This window comes from Sus scrofa, chromosome X, assembly GCF_054392235.1.
Source record: "Sus scrofa isolate SSC_HxYL_T2T_F1_AM1 chromosome X, Sscrofa_HxYL_maternal_Yorkshire_Landrace_v2.0, whole genome shotgun sequence".
NCBI classification, from domain to species: Eukaryota; Metazoa; Chordata; class Mammalia; order Artiodactyla; family Suidae; genus Sus; species Sus scrofa.
In genome coordinates, this window is record NC_139401.1 from 36,730,402 (window position 1) to 36,752,675 (window position 22,274).

The 22,274-nt window shown below is 41.1% G+C and overlaps 1 protein-coding gene and 1 pseudogene across 15 annotated transcripts in view; both read left to right on the top strand.

Moving 5' to 3' along the window:
• Window positions 1–22,274, top strand: part of PRRG1 (proline rich and Gla domain 1) — an 880,589-nt gene that overhangs the window by 755,265 nt on the left and 103,050 nt on the right. The window lies entirely within an intron of this gene.
• LOC146394539 (zinc finger protein ZPR1 pseudogene) lies at window positions 4,648–6,355 on the top strand (annotated as a pseudogene).

Below are 22,274 nucleotides of genomic sequence, written 5' to 3' on the forward strand. Positions count from 1 at the left end.
CATCGAGGCCGTAAAAATGACTGTCGACCTTCAACTAAAATGTCTTAGAACTTTTCCCCCTGTCCACTACCCCATGTGTAGGCCTGCTGCTTCTCCTTGGGGTCTCAAATTGTTAAAGGGAAGGAAGCTCTGTATTCAGGACAGAGAGCTCTGGGTAGGAAGCAGCCTGAGTACAATCTTGAACATGACCACATGCGGTTCCCTTAGCCACTGCTTTGGAGTCTTGGCCTAGAGTTAAAGCCTCTCCCTTAAGGGGCTAACAGGAGTCTCCCTCACTCCCTCCAGACAAGCTTCTGTCTTTTGGTGCTTCTCTGTGCCAGGTGACCTTCTACTCCTCCTTGCTGATGCCAGCAGGGGTGACAGGAGAGGGAGACCTCTTTCTCCTTCCTTTCTCAAGCATGGTGTGTGACAGAATATACTCTCATGCCGCATCTACAGAACTCTCAGGGTTAGTGTGGATTTTTTTCCTCCATTGTCTCTTTCTTTCCTGGCTGGATAATAGACCATGAGTTGTTTTGTGATGTATTTTTCCTAGTACTTCCAGTCTTCACGAGAGGCCTGCCCGGTGACACTGTGCAGTTAACTCTTAGCTATTTCTCTGGACCTATCCATGGCTTCTCCTTGTGCTGCAAGTCACTGGACTTCAGTTGCTAGTGTTGTTTTTTTCCTGTTACATTACTACAATGGTTTTGCTTCTCTTTTTTTCCTTCATCACACACTGGTGGGACTCATTTGTCTAACACCGTATATGAAATGTCTTCAAACAGCCTTAATTAAGTCAGTTGCTGTCTCTGTGTAATGTTGGCAAAGAAATCTTAAGTGCTTCCTTCCTACATTTAGTTGCGTTAAAGAGAAATTTCTAAGGAGTATTTTGTTCTTTTTATTCCAAAAATGTTTACTATAGCTTCTTATTGATCGCTGTGGATTCTATTAAAATGACCAAAAGTCACCTCCACTTTGGCACAGGTAAATCTTAGTTGCTGTGTGATCATCCATTGTCTTTCTGTCCACATCTGTATTTATAGAAATGTAATTCAAACTCATTTTGCTGTGGCTTCCCCAGCTAGTCAGGACCAAGACAGACTGTCAGAGAGCTCTGATACGAGTTTGTCTATAGCCTAAGGTTCTAGCACTGTCTGGGGTGGATGTTTCTGATGACAGTATGCTGGTTGTTTGAGAACCATAGCTTTTGGTCTGACCTTACTCTGTTTGACCAGAAGCAGCATCATTAATTCCGGGGAGTATTACCAGACCCTGAGAGGATCCCTCCATAAGGACCAAGACTGAGTGCTTAGGGAAGCCATAAACCTTGGGCACCACGGGCACCACTTCCTTCACCATGCCCTACGCATAGCTGCCATGCGTAGGTCTCCTACTTCAAGGGGGCCTGTACTTGGAGTAGTTAGTTCTATTTGCTTGCGTGGGTAGATGACAAAGGATAGTCTGTTAAACACTTCACACTTCGCCTTCTCTCTCATCACTTGCTTTTAACTAATTCAGGGCCCCACTGAGATGTGCAGTGTCACCTCTTAGTAAATGCTTTGGAAGTCTTGGCATGGAACATCCGTCTAGTGTTCCTGGCTCACAGAGAAGCAGGTAAGTTGAGCATATTGTATGTAGAAGCGCTTCTCTGTGCAGCACCTTGGCCACCTTGCGTGTCTTCATTCATGACACGGGGTCATGCTTGACCATCGTCTGACTTGGCGAAATGCCCTGTAGTTCTTCCTGGAGCCAGAGGAGATAAGCAGCCTGGTGAGGAGTCGCCACTAGGCAGTTTCCCCTAACATATCTGTGGGAACCTGTCATACGTCCATTTCTCATCCATCTCTTAGTGCAGCTAAGCGCAGGTGTTTCCACCTTGTACCCTGTGGAGTACAACTTGCGGTATCTGTGTCAGTCTGTAAAACTGCTTGGTTTAGTTTATAGAGGTGGCTCCTCTACAGCACCATGACACATCGCGGGGACTTCTATCATCTGCCCCTCCTGTTTGATGTCAGCATGTGGGATTAAGGACTCAGTGTGCTGACACCATGCTGATTTTGATTTTGCTGTGTGTGTAAGTAATAAATTGTCTGAATCCATTTGAGCTCATTGTCTCCTTACCAGCCTAATCTAGGAAAGTGCAGCAGCCAGCCTAACAGCTGCACTAGCAATACTTGTGGCCCCATGAGCCACTGATGTGTTGCTTTGGGAATGTTTGACTGTGACACAGTGGGGCTCGCACTGACCAAACACTCAGCTGCTGTACGTACCATGGGGTATTCTTTGAGCCTTGTACTTGTCTCTGGGCAGAGAGAGGCCTGTGGTTTGTAGGTGGGCAGAAACCAAGGCTTTCTATTGGAATTACCCTTTTCTCCCCTAGGCAGGCCAAAGAAAATACCAAATCTGCTCAGTAGAAAGTCTTATTTATGCAACTGCAAGGACCTCTCAAATTCTGAAGCTGCCCCCAGCCTCCACATCTCCCTAAGTGTGGTAGGAAACAAAGACCAATCACAGTGTTTGGGCCTACTCAAAATGATGTATTTTCTTTTTTTTTTTTTTTTTTTTGTCTTTTGTCTTTTGAGGGCCGCACCCGTGGCACATGGAGGTTCCCAGGCTAGGGGTCAAATCGGAGCTGCAGCTGCCGGCCTATGCCACAGACAGAGCAATGTGGGATCTGAGCCGCGTCTGTGACCTACACCACAGCTCACAGCAGCACCAGATCCTTAACCCACTGAGCAAGGCTGGGGACCGAACCCACCACCTCATGGTTCGTAGTCGGATTTGTTTCCACTGCGCCACGACTGAAACTCCAAAATGATGTATTTTAAATGGTACATTCCTCCTTAGGAGGTGGTTCCCTCTTGCTCATGGATTTTGTGGTATTTTGGTTTACAAAGAAACCAAATTTTCACCATACAGTAATCTACAAAAACATTTCTATTCTGGCATTAGATCTGGGAAAAATAGAAGACAGCATGGAGAGTAATTTCTACTCAAATATTTTTGAAAAAATTTTTTACAATACTTGTTTTTTATATTATGCTCCTTTTTTTAATACAGACTTTTAAGACTATAAATTCCCCTCTAAACACAACTTGAACTGCATTCCACAGATTGTGTTTTGTATTTTCATTACCATTTAGTTTAAAATATTGTCTAATTTCTCTTGTAATTCATTTTTAAATTTTTTGTGTTCCCCCGTGTTGAAAGCTTTTTATCCAAATGCAGTCATACTCATTTCATTCTATACCCCTATAATGTTTATTCTAATACAGTAATATTCCTTCAGTTTTTCAGATCTCTTTCATCAGAAAAGTTAGTGTGTAGTTTATTTTTCGACCCAGTGATTATTTATAGAGTTTTATTGTTTACTTCCCAAATATGTAGGGTTTTACTGGCTTACATATTGATATTTGGGAGGAAAACGTTAACACAGTAGTTCTGGTTGCTAACTCTTTCATGTTTCTGAGGGAACCTGGAACCATGATTGACTCTTGGTCAGCCCTCTGCATGTTTTTGTGTTTAATGGTTGGTTTTGTTTTGTACACCAGGAGCAATAGACCATGCTGTACCCGTTTGTTCGAACTGCTTTGTACAAACATCCGGATTGATGAAGTGTACCTAGTTTGATTGCTGGGGTCTTGAGTTTCAGTTACCAGGGCTGGTTGCATGGCAAGATATGCCTGTATGACTAGCCCTTCGTACACAAATCATGAATTCTGAGATTCACATGCTCTTTCTCTCTTCCCTGGGCAGAGGTATTTTGTATTTGTCCCTGTATTTTGCTTCTGGAGAGAAATTATATATAACAAGTCCGTGTCTGGCTTATCTTTACCCTTGACTCTGATAAATGGCCATGAGTGGAACCTACTGTAGAGTCTCTTCTTGGTGAATCACAAACCTGAAGTGGTCCTGTGTGCCCTAAAACCATATTCTATTTTGATTCTATTGTGGTCAGAGAACAAACTCCATATGATTTCAGGGTTTTTTTTAAGAAAAAATTACTGAGGTTTGTTTTATAACCTAGAATATGGTCTTTCCTAGTAAGTATACCATGTAAGTCTGAAAAGAATGTGTATTCTGCCATTATTGGGTATAATGTTCTATAAATATTAATTTGGTTAAAGTGGCTGATAATTTTGTTTAGGTCTTCTGTGGCTTTCCTGATTTTTTTTCTTTTTTCTTGTTTAATCCATTGCTGAGACAGGAGTGTTAAAGTCCCTAACTAGGACTGGAGAATTGTTTATTTCTCCCTTAGGTTTGTCAATTCTTGTTTAATGTATTTTGAAACTCTGCTATGAGATGCATACACATTTGAGTTGATGCCTTCTCTTAAATTGACCCTTTTATCATTAAGAAGAGTCCTCCTTTACCTCTGGTAATACATTTGGTTTTAAAATTTGTCTTGTGATGATAATAGCCATTACAATCTTTTGTTTATTACTCTTTGCAAGATACATATATATCTTTTTTTCATCTGTTCATTTTTAACCTGTCTGTGTATTTATATTTAAAATGGGTCTCTTGGAGTTCCCGCTCTGACTCAGTGGGTTAAGAACCCAACTAGCATCCATGAGGATGTGGGTTCGATCCCTGGCCTTGAGCAGTGGGTTAAGGATCCAGCATTGCTACAAGCTGTGGCGAAGCCCACAGATGTGTTTCAGATCTGGCATTGCCATGGTTGTGGCATATGTTGGTAGCTGGAGCTCCAGATCAACTCCTAGCCTGGGAACATACACATGCTGTAGGTGTGGCCCTAAAAAGAAAAAAAAAAAAAAGAGTGCCTCATGGCTATGGAGCCCAGGCCCCTGGGGCCTGCCGCCATCCCCTTACCCCTCTGGGCTCCTAGGCTGGGGCACTTGTTCTGGCTTATCAGCATGGAGGACGAGGAGGAGAAGCCCACTGAGATGGAGTTACTGTGCATGAACTGCTACCGCAGTGGCATGCCAACGCCTCACCTCCTGCTCAACAAGATCCCCTTCTTCAGAGAAATAATCCTGAGCTCCTTTTCCCACGAGCACTGTGGCTGAAACCACACAGAGATCCAGTCAGCAGACAGGATCCAGGACCAGGGAGTGCACTACAGTTTGACCCTCAGAACCCAGGAGGATGTGAACAGAGAAGACTGATTCTGCCACCATACGGATCCCAGAGCTGGAGTTTGAAATTCCTACCTTCAGCCAGAAAGGCGCTCTGACAACTATGGACAGATTGATCAGCCATGTTCTCTCTGGCCTGGAGCAGGATCAGCCCACCTGAAGCGCAAATGAAGAAGCCATAGCTGAAAGAATCGATGAGTTCATTGTCAAACTGAAAGAGCTAAAGCAAGTGGCCTTCCCTTTCACCCTGGCCGTTGATGATCCCTCAGGGAAGAGGCTTGTAGAAAACCTACATGCTTCCTGGAAAGATGATACCCTGGTGATCACACACTGTAATCGGACTACAGCAGGAAGAGATCTGTGGCTCTGGGCAGAGGTGCCACAAGAGGAAAATCTCAGAAACGAAGTGCTCCAGTTCAGCACAAACTGCCTGGAGTACCCTGTTCTGGCCCAGACCGACCTGAAGCTAGTTGGAATCCCCCGTTTAAGGAGGTTATCATCATGGCTACCAACTGCAAGAATTGTAGCCATTGGACCAATGAGGTGAAATCTGGAGGAGCCATAGAGCCCTTGGGCACCAGGATCACCCTCCACATCCCAGATCCTGAGATATGAGCAGAGACCTGCTCCGGTTCAAGACATGTAGCATGGAAATCTTAGAGCAGGAATTTGAACTGGGAATGGCTGTCCTCAGGGGCAGGTTCATCACACTGGAGCGGATGCTGAAGCTTGTCTGGGAACTGGTGACCAGGAAACTTTTCACGCTGGGTGACAGTTCCATTCCTGGCCAGGTGGAGAAACTGCAGGAGTTTAGCCAGAGGTTGGACCAGATCCCTGAGGGTAACATGAAGGCCCACTTTGTTATGGATGATCCAGCTGGAAACAGCTACTTGCAGAATATACATACACCTGAAGATTATCCTGAGATGAAGGTAGAGCATTATAAGTGCACATTTGACCCAAACGAGCAGCTAGGGCTCAACGGCATGAAGACGGAGGGCTATGAGACAGGCCTGGCTTCCCAGGGGTGGCAGTGGGTGGTTCCTGGCCAGCCTCCAGTGCTGCTCAGACCATGGAGTTATGTATTGCTATTGGAAAAGGCTGGTGTGTCAGTGGCCAGTGGACACCTGGTCTGAGTTGGAGATCTGGCCACTCTTTCTGAACAGTTTGAGATGGAAGTGAAAGCCTCTGGGGTTACGTGACCTTATTTTAGCAGTTTCGAATTGGCTTGGAAGAAACCCAGAAAGGAACCATCAGTCATGTCGTTGTCACATTTTTCCAATCACGTCTTTACCCTCCCTCCACGCAATGCTCTCTCACCTCCCGTTGGAAAAGGTAGAAGACAGCTAGATCTGGAGTTTGGGAGTTGGTTTGGGTATACAAAATACTGACTTTCAACCGGAAGACAGTCTCCTGGGGCGGGGGGCGGGGGCGGGGAGGGTCTAACATAGGTGAAGAAGTTCTCATTAAAATGGTAGCTTTCAGACCTCAATAAAATAAAATGAGTGTCTTGTAAACAGCATTGACTTGTATGCTTTGTTTATTTTTATTTTTTTATCTTTGTCTTCTGACAATGTCTGCTGCTTACTTGGAGTGTTTAGTTCAATGATCTTTAATGTAATTACTGACATGATTGGGCTTAGGCCTAATATTTTTTAATTTTCTACACATCTCATCTGTTTTTCCTTCCTCTCTTCCTCTTTCCTGCCTTGTTCTTAGAGTATTTGGATGTTTTCAGAATTCTATTTTATTTTTTGTTTATTGATATTTTAGCTGTTCCTTTTCGTACTATTTTTATAGTAGCTGCCTTAGGGATTACAATGTACAAACATAACTTTCCACAGTCCACTTAATTAGTTAATAATGTACTACTTAGTACATTGGTTAATAATGTACTACTTGAGGTAAAACATGGAAATCTTAAAAACTTACAGGTTCATAGCTCTGTCCTTTTTGTTGTAGTTGTTAAATATACATACACCTACACACCCATATCCCCCACCAGATCCTGTTATTTTAGTTTAAAATAGTTATTTGGTTTATAAAGAAACTTAAAGGAAAACAAAATATAGTCCTGTATTTATTCAGCTGTTTTTCATTTCTGATGTTCTTTATTCATTTGTGAGTGTCCCAGTTCCATCTGGCATCATTTGCCTTCCATCTAAATAACTTCTAACATTTCCTACAGTGAAGTCTGCTGCTAACAAGTGCACTTCTTATAGTGGTCTGCCAGTGACATATACTTTGAGTTTTCTTTTATATGAAAGTATCTTTATTTTGTTTTCACCCTTCATTGATCTTTTCCTTGGATATAAAATTCTGGGTTAACATTCCCCTCTCCCCAAGGCTTTAAAGATGATGTTCCAGTCTTTGTCTTCTTCCATGGTTTCTGATGAGAAGTCAAGCATTAATCAGCACATTATTCTCTCGATGGTGATATATCATTTTTCTCTGGCTGCTTTCAAGGTTTGCTTTTTATTTTTGGCTTACAATCATTTGTTATGTATATTGGCTGGACTTCTCTGTGTTTATCCTCCTTTGATTCATGTTGTTTCTGAATTTCATCTGTTTTGGGACATTTTCATCCATTATTTCTTCAAATATTTTTTTTTCTTCTTCATGTGGTCTTCTAGTTACATTTATTTATAACTGTATAATATAACAGATCTCTTAGCTTCTGTTGTGTTTTTTTTTTTTTCTATCCATCACCTTTGGTCATTTCTCTTGGTTTGTCTTTAAGTTCGCTTACTCACTCCTCTGTCATGTTCATTTTGACATTAAGTCAATCTGGTAATCTTTTTTTTTTTCAGAAATTATACATATTTTTATCCTAAAATTTCTTTTATATTATTTCTGTTTCTCTTCTGAGGCTTCTGGTTTTTCTGCTGAAGTTTTCATCAATTTATTATTCCACCATCTCTGCCATAATTGAGTCTGGTTCTCATGTTCTCTTTGTCTCATCTAACTGGGCTTTTGTTTTTTATTATGGTTTGATTTTTATTTTGAAAACTAGACATCATGTACTGGGTAAAAGGAACTAAGGTAAATAGGCCTTTACTGTGAGTTTCGATGTTCTGGCTAGAAGTTAGGGTGTGTATAGTATTTACCATAGCTCTAGGTATCAGAGGACAAAATTTCCTCAGCTGTCTTTATCTTTTACTCCCCTGTTATCTTTGGGTTCTCCTTGGGACTTGTTCTTAAATAAGGTCTGAGATGTGCTGTTCTTTCAGTTTTATCCCCCTGTCACTATACAAGAGTCCTCTTGATATGGTGGGAAAGTGTGGGGAGAGAGGAAGTGTTTTATAATTCTAAGCTTGGGTTTTAGTCTTTTAGTGACCCTCTACCCCTGGGCTGTGACCTTCACATCTGCTTCTCAGTTTTTGTTTTTCTCCCTTAGAAGAGATAGGAAGGTGAAATGGGGGCTGGAATTGGGTAATTTCCTTCCCCCATGTGGAATGCCAAAGGAGGTTAGAACAAACTGGCTGTTTGAGTATTTTGAGCCAGTTTGGGTATTTCACTTCCTGAAGGTTGATTAGGCTCTGTTAAATAGTTTCCCCTGAGGGCAGGTCTTGTTAAAAGGAAGAGAATGTTCTGAGCATATTATAAAATGGCTACTTTTTCCCTCCCCCTGCTGGAAGCCTGAGGGAATTTTTCTCTGATCTTTGCTGTAAAAACTTAGAAGTCCTCTTGGAGGTAAAACTCAAAAAAAAGTATGAGGGGGCCTCCGCAGATCAGGTCCCCCCGGAAGTTTTTAACTCTCAAATTTGTCCACACAGAGCCTTCAGCAATCACCTATAGTTTAGGTTTTCTACTCTGGTGCTGGTTCTGGAATTTCCTGTTCCTGGGCTTCTGCTTTGGTAAGTTGTATTTTCTGTATCCACCTGTCTGTCTCTACAATTTTGGGAGCAGTGGTTTGCCTTGGGATCTCAGTCCTCTGATGGATCCAGAAAGAGTTGTTGATTTTTCTTATTGTGAGAATGTAAGTGATTTTGTTGATTTTTCTTATTGTGAGAATGTAAGTGATAACTTCCAAGGTCCTTATATGCCAAGGTCGGAAGTCAGGTTTTTATGAATTGAAAACATGCCTTCTTGTATTTCATTGAGGATAGCCATTTCAACATCTTTGTTTTGTTCCAGCATCTTGATTCATCTTGGAATTGGACTAGAATGACTTTATTTTCTTATGATAATGTGTTACATTGTGTGTGTGTTATATTTTATTGACTTTTTGGTATGCTGGGTACTTTTGGGATTATACCTTGGATATTAATTAATTTTAAGCTGAGATTCTGGACTATGTTATTTTTTTAAATTGTTGTGCCAATTTCTGCTATATACGTATATATACATCCCCTTTTCTTTTCTTCCATCATGGTCTGTCCCAAGAGACTGGATATAGTTCCCTGTGCTATGTGGTAGAACCTCATTGCTTATCCATTCTAAATGCAACAGTTTGCATCTACCAACCCCAAACTCCCCATACATCCCACTTCTTACCCCTTCTGGGTGGCCGTTACAGTCTCAGTTCAGAATTTGTTCCTTTGCTTTGCATTTATTCCATACCAGCATAGTTCAGGATTCAATTAGAGATGTGGGCAGACAGAGTTTGGGGGTTCTCTCTCTCGCTCTCTTCCTTCTGGGGTTCTCTCCTTCAGCATTTTTCCAGTTCAGCTTCTCTGGTTCCCTAGGCCAGGATGATGTCTTTTTTTCACATCTGTGCTCCCTCCTCCACTAGCTGCTGTACACTACAAATGCTGCCTGTAGCCTCAGGCTAAAAGCCACAGTGACTGAAACTTAATTGTATGGTTCCCTGTCTCTGTCCCTCCCAGCAGTTGTGAGTTCCCTCTGAGCATCTGTATGCTTTTGTGCACTACCCAGTACTTTACGTTCGTTTCTCTTTCTATGATAGCCAGGCTTCGTGATTGTATTCTGTTGTGTGTGTGTGCGCGCGCGCGTGCATGTGCGCGAGTGCAGGGGAGGGAGAGAGTCCTGTATGTTCTGAGTTTATCATACCCAGAAATGGAAAGTTTTGAAGAATATTTCCATGAGGGCAAGAAACCCAATTTACTTTATTGAATAACCTCTTAGAAACCAAGACCATGTGTTCCTTTAGTGAATGCTGGTAAGATAGAACCTTGTGATGTCCTAGCTTCTTGTTTTATAGACAAAAGGGAGTAGGGGAGGGAGACATTTTAGAGATGAGCTGAATCCTTTGGGGGCTGTGAGCAACTGATATGATACCACCTCACTGAGTTGTATTGAAAATGAAATAACTTTTCACCAAGCTTGGAGAGTTTTTTTTTTTTTTAAACTATTTACAGCTGTTTCGAATATGTTAGATGTTACTCTGCTTAGTACAGTGTAATAGATATTCAGTAAACATTATTTCACTGGAGTAAATTAGCACTAATGAATTAGCTAAGACTGAGCATTTTGATTATCTCAGAAATCAGATGATTAAAGGAATGTATTTGTGTATTTTTCTTCTTGTACTCTTGAAGATACACAGCTGATATATACTTCAAGCCATTTTAAGTGAGATTATTTTGTCGGTGATAGACTTTGTTGTGTAATGCTGTATAAATGCAGTGTTTGGGAGGAAGTCCCGCTGATGGTTATTTCTTCCATCTAACTCACTTGTCGAAGGACTGCAGGGAATAGTGAGCTAGGTAATTAAAGTTCATTTTGTAGTTTCCACATTATATTACAGCCACAGTAAATGAGATGATTAACTTGAACACCTTAAGATTGTATGTAGTAATTAGGAGGCTTATAGAAATCATCAAGGAATTTGCACAGATAGAATAGCAGAGAATTACAGTTCTTCGAATAATGGGGTTAACGTGTTCTGGGGAGTATGTCTGCACACATACAAAGTATAAAATTTACCAAATCACAACTCACAGTACTTTTGGTTCACTACCTACCCTCCTGTTAATTCCCATGTAGGAGATCGTGTTGGGTCTTGATAGCATTTGGGTAGATCACAGGCGGTGCTCGAGGTGCTCCTCACTCCTGAATGGGGATGAGATCAAAGCAGCCATGTTGGCCTGTCACTAAAATCAGAGACTTGGCATTGACTTGACAGTGCGGTTATTGTAAAAGAAGCGCAGCGTGGGGCTCTTTGCTGAGGTTAATCCAAGTATGTAGCATCCCAACTCAGAAACTGGTTCAGTTCACAGTTCTCTGCCCCAGGTCTCCATTTGCTCAGTGCTGTAGGCGTATTGGTGAACCCTGAGAAGGCTTAGGACTTTGAAGAGATTGTGCCAGCTTTCTCGCTGTTGGCTCTTAACCTGTAGCTATGGATCCCCCTGTATGCACCTTTTTTTCTGGGGTTGAAATCCAGTGCGCCAAAGGCACTTTGAGGCCTTAATTGCATGACTGAGCACTAAAAATGTGAAAACAATTGTAGAGCAGACGAACAAGGTGAGGCCAAAGAAGGTTTTTATGGATATTCATGCATGTTGCCAGCAGGATTCAGTTTTCTCCCCCCTACGTGATTCTGAAAGAGTCATGAATAATTTAACAAATTTATGTTTGAGGCTTCTTAGCACCCAGTTGAATTCCTATAGTTTCTGAATCAGACCACATCAGTTGTGGCCCTGTGTCTTTCTCTCCCATTGAGATGAATGCTTTAGTTCTGCAGGCAGTGAGGAGCTGTATTTTCTTTCCTTTTTTTTTTTTTTTTTGGTTTTTTTGGGCCACACCTGTGGCATATGGAGGTTCCTAGGCTAGGGGTCGAAGCAGAGCTGTAGCTGCTGGCCTACACCACAGCCACAGCAACACAGGATCCGAGCCGCATCTGTGACCTATACCACAGCTCACGGCAACGCCGGATCCTTAACCCACTGAGCAAGGCCAGGGATCGAACCTGCATCCTCAAGGATGCTAGTCAGATTCGTTTCTGCTGAGCCACCACAGGAACTCCAGGAGCTGTATTTTCAAGGGACTTTCCTTGTATTTCACGGTGGCTTGTGTGACAAGGAGGAGGAAGAAAGTCTGTTTTAGAATAAACTGCATGACGTGTTAGAATCCTCTAACGCTTATAATGAAGTTTGGTGAAATGCTTTTCCCTAGAGAATTTTCTCCTCAAATTAGTAACTAAATTGCTATGTGGGAGGAACCTTCCCAAGACTGACTTTCCTTGGTAGCCAAAGCAGGACGTTGCAGACGTTTCAGAAGCAGTTTCCAAGGAGGTGAATTGAGGGTGAGGTAATTTTCTTAAGTGCTTGGATCCTGATCGTCTCCAGAGGCTTTGAAGCCGTGGTTACGAAATAGACTGATTTGATCTCCTGGGACCTTGGCCAGGTTTGTAATTGCCCTGAGATTGTTCGTGTTCACAAATGACAACATGACGTCCTTTCCTTTATTCTAGGAGAGAGGTGCTTCCCAGATGCTAAGAAACAAGCTTGATTTTAGTTTGGAAGACTTCGAAGGTCAGACCTCTTCATAGGCCAAATCGCAGTATATCTCAGCTTCAGTTGTGCAGCTGCGGAGTTGTGGCTGTTGTTTTATTGAGATAGCTTTGAAAAAGTCGATTAGACTGTAATCCGCATGCAGGCAGCTTTTATGTCATTTCGGTCATCATTGCCTCCTGGCACGATGCTTGGCTGTGGTAGATCCTTGTACATTTTTGTTGGAAGAATGGGAAGTCTGTTGTGTTTCAGTGTTCCAGGTTTCTTTACTTGTTTTAGCCTGGGAATAGAGGCGGTGATGTTGGACAGAAGGCAGGGCAGGATTTCCCTTCTGCCCCTGGCAAACAAGTCTCTTTTCAAGTCTCTCAAGTGTCACCTGGTCTGTGAAGCCTTCATATTTTTTTCTGGTAACCACTGACTTGGCCATTTCTCACCATCATGTATCCTTTGCTTCTCTTAGAGCATCTGTGCCATTTTTTATTTAATTTTTTTTTTTTTTTTGTCGTTTGTCTTTTTGTTGTTGTTGTTGTTGTTATTGCTATTTCTTGGGCCGCTCCCGCGGCATATGGAGGTTCCCAGGCTAGGGGTCCAATCGGAGCTGTAGCCACCGGCCTACGCCAGAGCCACAGCAACGCGGGATCCGAGCCGCGTCTGCAACCTACACCACAGCTCACGGCAACGCCGGATCGTTAACCCACTGAGCAAGGGCAGGGACCGAACCCGCAACCTCATGGTTCCTAGTCGGATTCGTTAACCACTGCGCCACGACGGGAACTCACTTTTATTTAATTTTTGATGTGTATCTAGCTCTTTAAACCCCAGGGGAGAGCTCAACTTATGGTTGGTTTGTTTACCCTTGGTATATGAGTAGGAATGAGTTTGGCTGCATTTCGCAGGCAATGCAATTCATAGAGGCTTAGGAAGGGTGTAGCTACCTGACAAAATAAGTTTGGAGGTAGGCAGTTCAGGGCCGATGTCTTTAAGGAGACATCTTTGTTTTTCCAACCCACTAAGTGCAGCATGTGGGTTCTCATTCTCATGATTGTACAGTGGCTGTACTCCACACCTCACATCTGTATTCCAGGTAGGAGGAAAGAGGGCAGATGGCAGTGGGTTTGCCTGGAGTATGTCCTCTTGAGAAAAAGACTTTCCCCTTACGCTGCATTGGCTAGAACTGGGTCACATGTACACCCTTCGTTACAAGGGAGTCTGAGAACTTTTCCAGACCTTCTACTAGAGAAAGGCTGGAGGCAAAGGCATGGCAAGTGATGGCATTTGTGTAGGTAGTCTGCAATGTCCTGCTGATGACTGGGGGTCTCCCTCAAAATTGTCCTGGCACGTGTCCAATCAGTTATGTCACATATTGAACCTATTTTAGTAGCAGGCTTACCATCTTACATCTCAAGGACAGAATTTGGGTTTTTGCTATTTCTTCAGATTCTTTGTATCTGTTTCGAAAGTGTGGTCTGGCTCTTGTTTTCAAATTCAACTTACTTTAACCATTTTCAAGATGAAGGATATGGTCAAAGATGGAAAAATAAGCAGTAGTCTAGAGAATGCGGTTCCAGGAACTTGGCCTCAGCACTATGCAAACCCTTTAACTCTGTAAGTGATGGGCTCCATAAATAAGCTGTCTCCTTCCTAGCGTTCTGTGATTACTAGATGCCCTTTAGCTTTCAATTCCTTCCTCCTTTTATGAATTGTGTTTGATAGAGGGAGGGGCTGCTGCACTTGATGGGTCCCCTTATTTGTGGTGTGAGTATGGTTAATTTCCACATCAACAATTTCTGGATGTCGTCTTTTTTAAACGGGTTGGAATGAAGCTGGGGGCATCTGGGAACCCTTAGGCCCCTCTAATCTTTGCTGCTGCCCCGCACTCTGACTCTCTGTTGCCGTCTTAGGGTACTCCTTCCTGTGATGCATTCCTTACTGTGTTCTCTAGGTAGTTGGGAATTTTAATGTCTTTTTCTTTATCCAAATACAGAATGTTTGTTTTCAGTGGTAAATTCCCTTACAGCAACAGGAAAACCCAAGAGTTCTGGTTAAATATCTATTAGACCAAGCTTTCTTCCACAGGACTTCCTTTTAGTTGTTCTAGGAGAAGCAGGGGCTTTTCTGAAGGTCTTTATATATTTTTTTAAATATTTTTTTTTTACAATGATCTGTAAATTTCTGCTGTACAGTGAAGTGACCCAGTTAAGGTCTTTTGTATTTTTGAACTGCTTCTCGGAAATTTATGTACAATTTGGTTTAGTGAGAATTTTTTTTCCTCTTTAAGGCCACATGTATAAGGAGGAAGAGATCAAAAAAGGGTCACCCAGGTAAAGACCCTACTTAAAGGGTAGTTCTTTTGGGTAGATGTTTTATTTTTTTCATTTTTTTTGCCTTTGAGGGCCGCACCCATGGCATATGCAGGTTCCCAGGCAAGGGTTCAAATTGGAGCTACAGCTGTGGTCCTACACCAGAGCCACAGCAACTCAGGATCCGAGCCTCATCTGCGACCTACACTACAGCTCACAGCAACACCAGATCCTTAACCCACTGAGCGAAGCCAGGGATTGAACCTGCAACCTCATGGTTCCTAGTCGGATTGGTTTCTGCAGTGCCATGACAGGCACTCCAGATGTTTTGTTTTTTGAGAGAAAATGTTCTTCAAGCGTGCTTTAAAAACAGCGTGTATGCCCCCAAAGAGCATAGAGCATGAAATTTTGACCAAAAGCTATAGGTTTTTAAAAGAAGAAATACAGCTACCTCATTCATACGTTATGTATTATATATTCAACCTAATTGTGATCAGGGAAGCATAAGTTAAAGCAACAGGATACCATTTTCCATTTATTGAATTCACAAACTTGAAAACCAAAAAGCTCAGACTCATTGCTGACAAGTGTGGGGAATAGACTTTAAAAGATTTGTTTTCATTGTAGAAAGTGAAGCATACCAAAAAGTAAAGAGGCCAACATGATGAAACTTTCAACGTTCATCATTTTATTTATTTCAGATCTTTTTTAAAAGGCCTAACCCTCCCTAATCTGGTTCCCTTTCTTCCTCCCGCCTTCCTTCATTGTCAGCCTCCCTAAAGCCAACCTGAGGCAACCAGTCTATGTAAACAGGCACTCTTGTACACCGGTGGTAAAAATGAAATTGCTTCAAACTTTCTGGAGGGCAAGTCAGCAGTATTTATCAATCGCCCTAGGAATTTAATCTCCAAAAATGATGAGATGTGGATAAAAATATAGATGGGTCCATTTACCAACATTAAAGAAATAGAACCATCCTAAAGGAACACCAATAAAGGACTGGTTAAATAAACGATAAATATTCATGTAATGGATTATGAAGCAGCAATGAAAATTCATGCATGTTCCAAGTTGTCTGCCCTAAGTATATGTCAGTGAATATAAAATATTTCCCATACATGTCATACAAAAATCGGTAGTCAGTCCAGTGTTAAAACATATACTTTGGTTTTGTGTTGTGAACAGTAGAAAAAGAAAGGTAAGGGCAAAATGGAAAATTACAAGATTGGTTGAGCTTATGATGAAAGAAAGACAGTGAAGCAGGTGGCTGGTTTGTTTAGGCTGTTCAGCGGACTTGGTGTCTTAGCTAACTGAGTATTTTTTTCCTGTGTCACCTGGTTGCTGGGTGCTGAAGTGCAGAAAGGCAAGGTAATGGCCTCATTCCTCAGGCAGCTCTGAGATCTGGCAGAGAGAATACACAGATAACTGGTGAACTAACAAGAGAGTAATATTTGACGAATGAGTACTACAAAATTGAATACTATAGAAATTCAGAGGAGAGGAGTTCCCATCGTGGCTCAGTGGTTAACGAATCCGACAGGAACCATGGTTGAAGGTTTGATCCCTGGCCTCGCTCAGTGGGTTAAGGATCCAGCATTGCCATGAGCTGTGGTGTAGGTCGCGGATGCGGCTCGGATCCCGCGTTGCTGTGGCTGTGGTGTAGGCCGGCGGCTACAGCTCTGGTTAGACCTAGCCTGGGAACCTCCATATGCCGTGAGAGCGGCCCAAGAAATGGCAAAAAGACCAAAAAAAAAAAAAAAAAAAAAGCAGAGGAGAGATTATGTCCTGTTGGACTGATAGAGATGCATTTCTAACGGGGGTGGGGGAATTATACTGTCATTAATAATAGCTTTAGGATTCAAATAAGCTGAAAGGAAGGGACGTCACATTTAAGTTAAGGGGAATGGGATGAACAAAGGCTTGGGAATGGAAAAGTATATAGCCTTTGTAGAGAGCTAGTTTGACTTGATTTGTAGGATTCTTGGAGTAGAAAAGCAAGTAATGAGGCCAGAGCTCAGCCTAGCATGTTTCTCTTGTCTTAGGACCACTGATGCAGGTTTGCATGCAGTTGTGTTGGTTGCTTTTAGTTGCAACTCACAAAAATGTCCATTTTACTATTAGAAAAATTGACTCTAGGACATATGAATTTAAACTGAGAGCTGAACATTTTCTGTTCTTTGATCGGTACTATAGTGAGGACAGCATTAGAGTGAGAATCTGACCTTGGATGTGCTACAGGCTGTACCAAGTAGCAACCCTGTAATCAAACCAAGCCTTAGTTTCCTCATCTGTAAAATAAGTGTGATATTATTCCCCTTGCTGAGCTCACAGGGTTCCTAATGTGCAGATCAAGTAAAATGATCTGCTGATTCTTCTCGTTGCAGTGTTGAGGGAGCGAAAAACTATCTTCAGACGGAACCCCCTCTGTCTGTCCCATGTGCTCCCTCAAGCTCAACTCTGATGCAAAGCTGTGCAACTAAGGGAAATAAAGGATTTACAGAGAAATTTGAACCCAAGTGAACATTGAGTACCAATGTGGCAATCATTCAGGAAAATGTTCCCCCACCCAGTACCAAAGTCTTTCATGTGTTGACCCCAGACAGTTGAACTGCAGTTTAGGTTTGGGGGTTGCTTTTTAGCCATTATTATATTGGAACAAACAGCCTCTTTTGTTTTGGCTGATTGACCCCAGGGTTGTACTGATTTGGTAAACTAACTTGACAGGAGTTCCACAGTGTGCTTCCAAGTTGCGGTGATTCTTAGGGACCGAAGGCTACCCCCAGATGAACTGTAGTACCTCATCCTTAATTCTTTAAAATGGAATGATAGTCTGAATTCTCTTGGCCCATGCGATTGCTTACCGACATTTTTTTCAGGGCTGCAACTCTTTTTTGGAGAAGGGCCAGCAAAGTGAGTCAGATCATTTAGGATTTGTTTATAGATGGGCCGTTAGGATATTTGTCTGAATCAGCCAGGTACAGTGAGTTTCCTTTGGGATGGGTATTCCACTGGGCCTGGTGTGTTTTTGATTGTATCTGGGCAGTTTTATGAAGCCATTTGAGTGGGTCAGCTTCTAAATGTATTCTACAAAAGTAGTACACACTGCTTCTGTGCTCTCGTCCATTGGCCTGCTTATAACAAAGAAAATTACAGAAGTTGTGCTGTAGAATGCCTTATGGTATTTACTGTATGGATGGTGAAGCTACTGTTCATTACATTTCTTCTTTTTAGGACACTAGGGATAATTTTTCTCTCTAATCTCAAAATCATAAGGAGGCTTCCAGGCAATTGTTTTTTTTTTTTATCTTAGAGATACCATGGCTCGTGTAACGAACAGTGTTTTCTCTTGACATTGACTACTAAGATACAGAACCTTTCGACAAGTTTTTTGTATACAAACCTCAGTCTTCTCTTTTCGGACTATGTTATCCTGAAATTCTATTCTTGATTTTTCTCGTCACATTTTCCTCAAATGCTTTTTATTTTAAATTTTATTTTGTCTTCTTTTATAATCCGATTTTACATAGAACATCTTTCTTTCCAGAAGTAGCTAAGGTATGAGGAAATGAAACTAATTGGATACTGAAATATTAAGTTTATTGTGTTGAAATGGTGTCTGTTTTGCTTTTGTTGGTTATTATGGCTTGTTGGTAATCTAGGTGCCAAACTAGGTGATATCTTGAAGTATCTAACAACTGAACTTTTTGATAAGATAGCATGCAAGATAAAGCATCAGGTGATCATATGCCTACAGTAACCTCCGCAGTGAATACCTCAAGGTGTGCACGAGTTGTATCTTGGCCCTTTCCTGGTCAGGCTTCTCAAGTCTCAGTTCATTTCACCAGGAAGCCTTTTATAGGAGAGGGGACAGAGTCCCAGATATTTTTCAAAACTCACGAAGTAAACAGAACAAAAGACCAGCGCCATGCATGTTCCTTCATCAGGATCAGTTCTCCCACACCCACCCTGTATGATCCAAGTCTTTTATTGCCATACTGGTCATCTTTATTTTATCATGAGAAAAGTCCAATTTTTGTAGTCCATGTCAGCTAGGTATAAAGTAATTTACACCTATGTGAAGAGCTGATAAATCCCTCTGATTTTCCTTTTAATATGTGCTTATTTGCCCTAAGGGGTAAGATAGCTCTACCTCTAGATATTTAAATCCAGGTTCTCCCATTTATTGGTCCCAAGGAAATCATAAGAAATGAGAATAACAGTTTATATTTTTAAATATACACTGCTCCATTATTTATGCCAGCCAAAAATAGAATCAGTTCTTAATGGCTGCATAAATTTTTATTGTGTGGATGTAACAAAGTTTATTTCTGAATGCTCTGTCATTTAAGGAGTGGCTAAATTATGGTACATGAGTATAATGTAGCCATAAAGAATCGTGTTTATGAAGTATTTAATTTCATAGGAAAATTATGATGATGATGTATGAATGAAGGAGTGGGATGGATTGGGAACTCGGGGTTAATAGATGCAGACTGTTGCCTTTGGAATGGATGAGCAATGAGATCCTGCTGTGTAGCACTGGGAAGTATGTCTAGTCACCTATAATGGAGCATGATAATGTGAGAAAAAAGAATGTATACATGTATGTGTAACTGGGTCACCATGCTATACAGCAGAAAAAAAATAATGTATTGGGGAAATTTTTTAAAAAAAGGAAAAAAAATTTTGGACACAAAATGGAGTATCATATGAGCTCAACTTGTTAAAATACAGTATTTTATTTTTTCAATAAATTTTGCATGTCTAGTCTGTGTCAAGGAGAGTGATGGGTATGAGGATATAGCATCAAACAGATGGATGTGATCCCTACCAGTATTAAACACAGTGGGACATGATTATGAAATTCAGTCTCCCTTTGGAGATTAGTGATTTCTAGTCAAACGTGATTAAGCTCATTTTCTAGTTTGTGGATTCTGTAGGAGCTTGATTTCATTTCTCTTCTGTTTGTCTGGAAAGTAATAGCTCTCCAGTTCAATTAGATTGAGTGGTAGAATTTAAAAACAATAGCAACAGACAGTTCAAGCCTGACATTCCCAGTCATCTTTAGATTTTTTTTTTTTAACCTACATAGTCAGTGTAGTCAGTGTTTTTTTTTTGTTTGTTTGTTTGTTTGTTTTTAACCAATGACATCAGTGTAATAGCTTCTCTTAGGAATCTGTCCTTCTCCAGGAGAAGATACTAGTTGATGAAGGATAAAAACCATTTCTGCCTGGGTTTTTTTTTTTTTTTTTTTTTTTTTTTAACCTTACATGTGCTTTTATAGAATGTGATTCTTGTTGCATAGCATGAACTTTTGTTCTTGAAACAGATTTTCTTTCTTTCTTTCTTTCTTTCTTTCTTTCTTTCTTTTTTTTTTTGTCTTTTTGCCTTTTTTAGGGCCTATCCCTCGGTATATGGAGGTTCCCAGGCTAGGGGTCGAATCAGAGCTGTAACTGCCGACCTACACCACAGCTCACAGCAACACCAGATCCTTAACCCACTGAGCAAGGCCAGGGATCGAACCCACAACCTTATGGTTCCTAGTCGGATTCGTTAACCACTGAACCACGACAGGAACTCCTGAAACAGATTTTCTTTAAAAACTTTTAAGTGATAGGAAATAGACCTTTAGTCAAAAATAGTTTTTATTGAAGAAGCTATGACTCTTGTTTCTTTAAGAAAATTATCCTGTAAAGTACACCTTCTTTAGAACTAAGGTTAATGTTTTAATTTAATGTTTAATGATCCGTGTCAGACCATTAAATTTTGGTTCTCTCAGTAGCTTTAGTGTAATATCCTTGAACATATTCACTACAATGATAGGCTTTGTTAGGTAGTGATGCAACTTATTACATGTCATAGAAAGAACTCCTCTAAAGCCTCAAGGGTGTATCAGATTTCGTCCATATACTATTGGTTATGATTTCTCAATGCCATTTTTTGTAATGTGCGTGCACAATAGGACAGTGGGAATATTAAAAACATGAGACCGAATTTTTCTTTCCTGGTCGAATTATAAATGTTGAGCTCTTGAAATTATTTAGTATATCTGACCTCATTTATTTAGAAATATTAGAATAGCCGAAGTTCTTATAGGATGACATGTAAAGCACCAATTTGTTGCATCTAAGGCTAAGATTTTATGCTGTAGTATGCCTAAGGTAATACAACCAAAGCCACATTGTTTTTTCGTCTACTTTTTCACTCACACGTGGTGTCCATTATGCATTGATCTTGTCCAGCAGTATTAACTGCCTTTAACTGATTGTTCTGCTATCTGAAGAATCTTATTAAAATTTAATCAGTAAACTAAAAATAAGCAGCTAATGCCATAGTGCGTTCTGGTAACTCATAAAAGAGAAAAAGAAAGTAAGGCCTAATGTAGGCTTATGAGGTTAAAGGAAAGTGAATACACTTATTACATTTATTGGCTATTCAAGGGTATATGTAATTACCATTTTCCTTTCTTGAGACGTGCGATGCAAGGAGACTACACTTTTCCATTTACAAAATACTTTTCCGTTTACAAAATATCTACCACTTTCCCTACTAGCACTGAACCGCTCTTATTGTATGGCACAGTGCAGTAGGGTTTAAGTCCGTCTGTGCCCCTTGTTTTCCTCAGAAAAGCTTTTCTGGACGGTGACTGTGGCTAACATGGTTCTTGAATTAGGTCCAGTGTGGGCTGCACTTCCCATCCACCAAGAAGCAAGTTCTCCCCACATGCTTCATCTTCCTAATAGCCTCTCCCTTTTTATCTCATTCCCCCATTGAAGGCGCTTTCTGCCTTAGTGTTTTTCTTGTTTCTCTTTTTGAAACATTCCTAGATTTAGAAGAGGCACCTAACCGTATTCCTGTTACTAGTTTGATCTTTCTTTTTATTTTCAGTGGCTCTGTTCTGCTGCCCAGAGGGACTTGTTTTCACAATAGCACGGAGAACCTGTTTAGAAAGTTAGGGCATTCTGCTGATCTTAAAAGTAATATTTGCTTAAAACGGGCACAAGTTTGGAACAGGCACTTCACATAAGATATGCAAATTGCCAGTTAGTTCATATACAAAAAGGTGTTCAGCTTTGTCAGTCATCAGGAAAATGCCTGTTGGCATACCACTACCACCCCCCAGAATAGCAAAGATGAAAAAGACAGTATTAAGGGTCTGCAAGGAGTTGGAGCAACTGGAACTCTACTCTAGTGCTGCTGAGAGTTTCAGCTGGTACAAGCACAGTGGAAACATGTTTATCAAGTCATGGTAACGGATAGAGCTGAATATAGGCATGCCTGTGAGCCCAGCAATTCCACTCTTAGGCAGAGACAGAGAAATAGTTACATAGGTTCCTAAAAAAACATGTTTAAGCATGTACAGAGCACTATGTGTAATAATAAACCCAAATGTCCGTCACCAGTAAAATAAGTGCATTAATGGGGATAGGTATCTAACATGGAATTAGTAGTGAGAACAGATGAACTATAACTGCCTG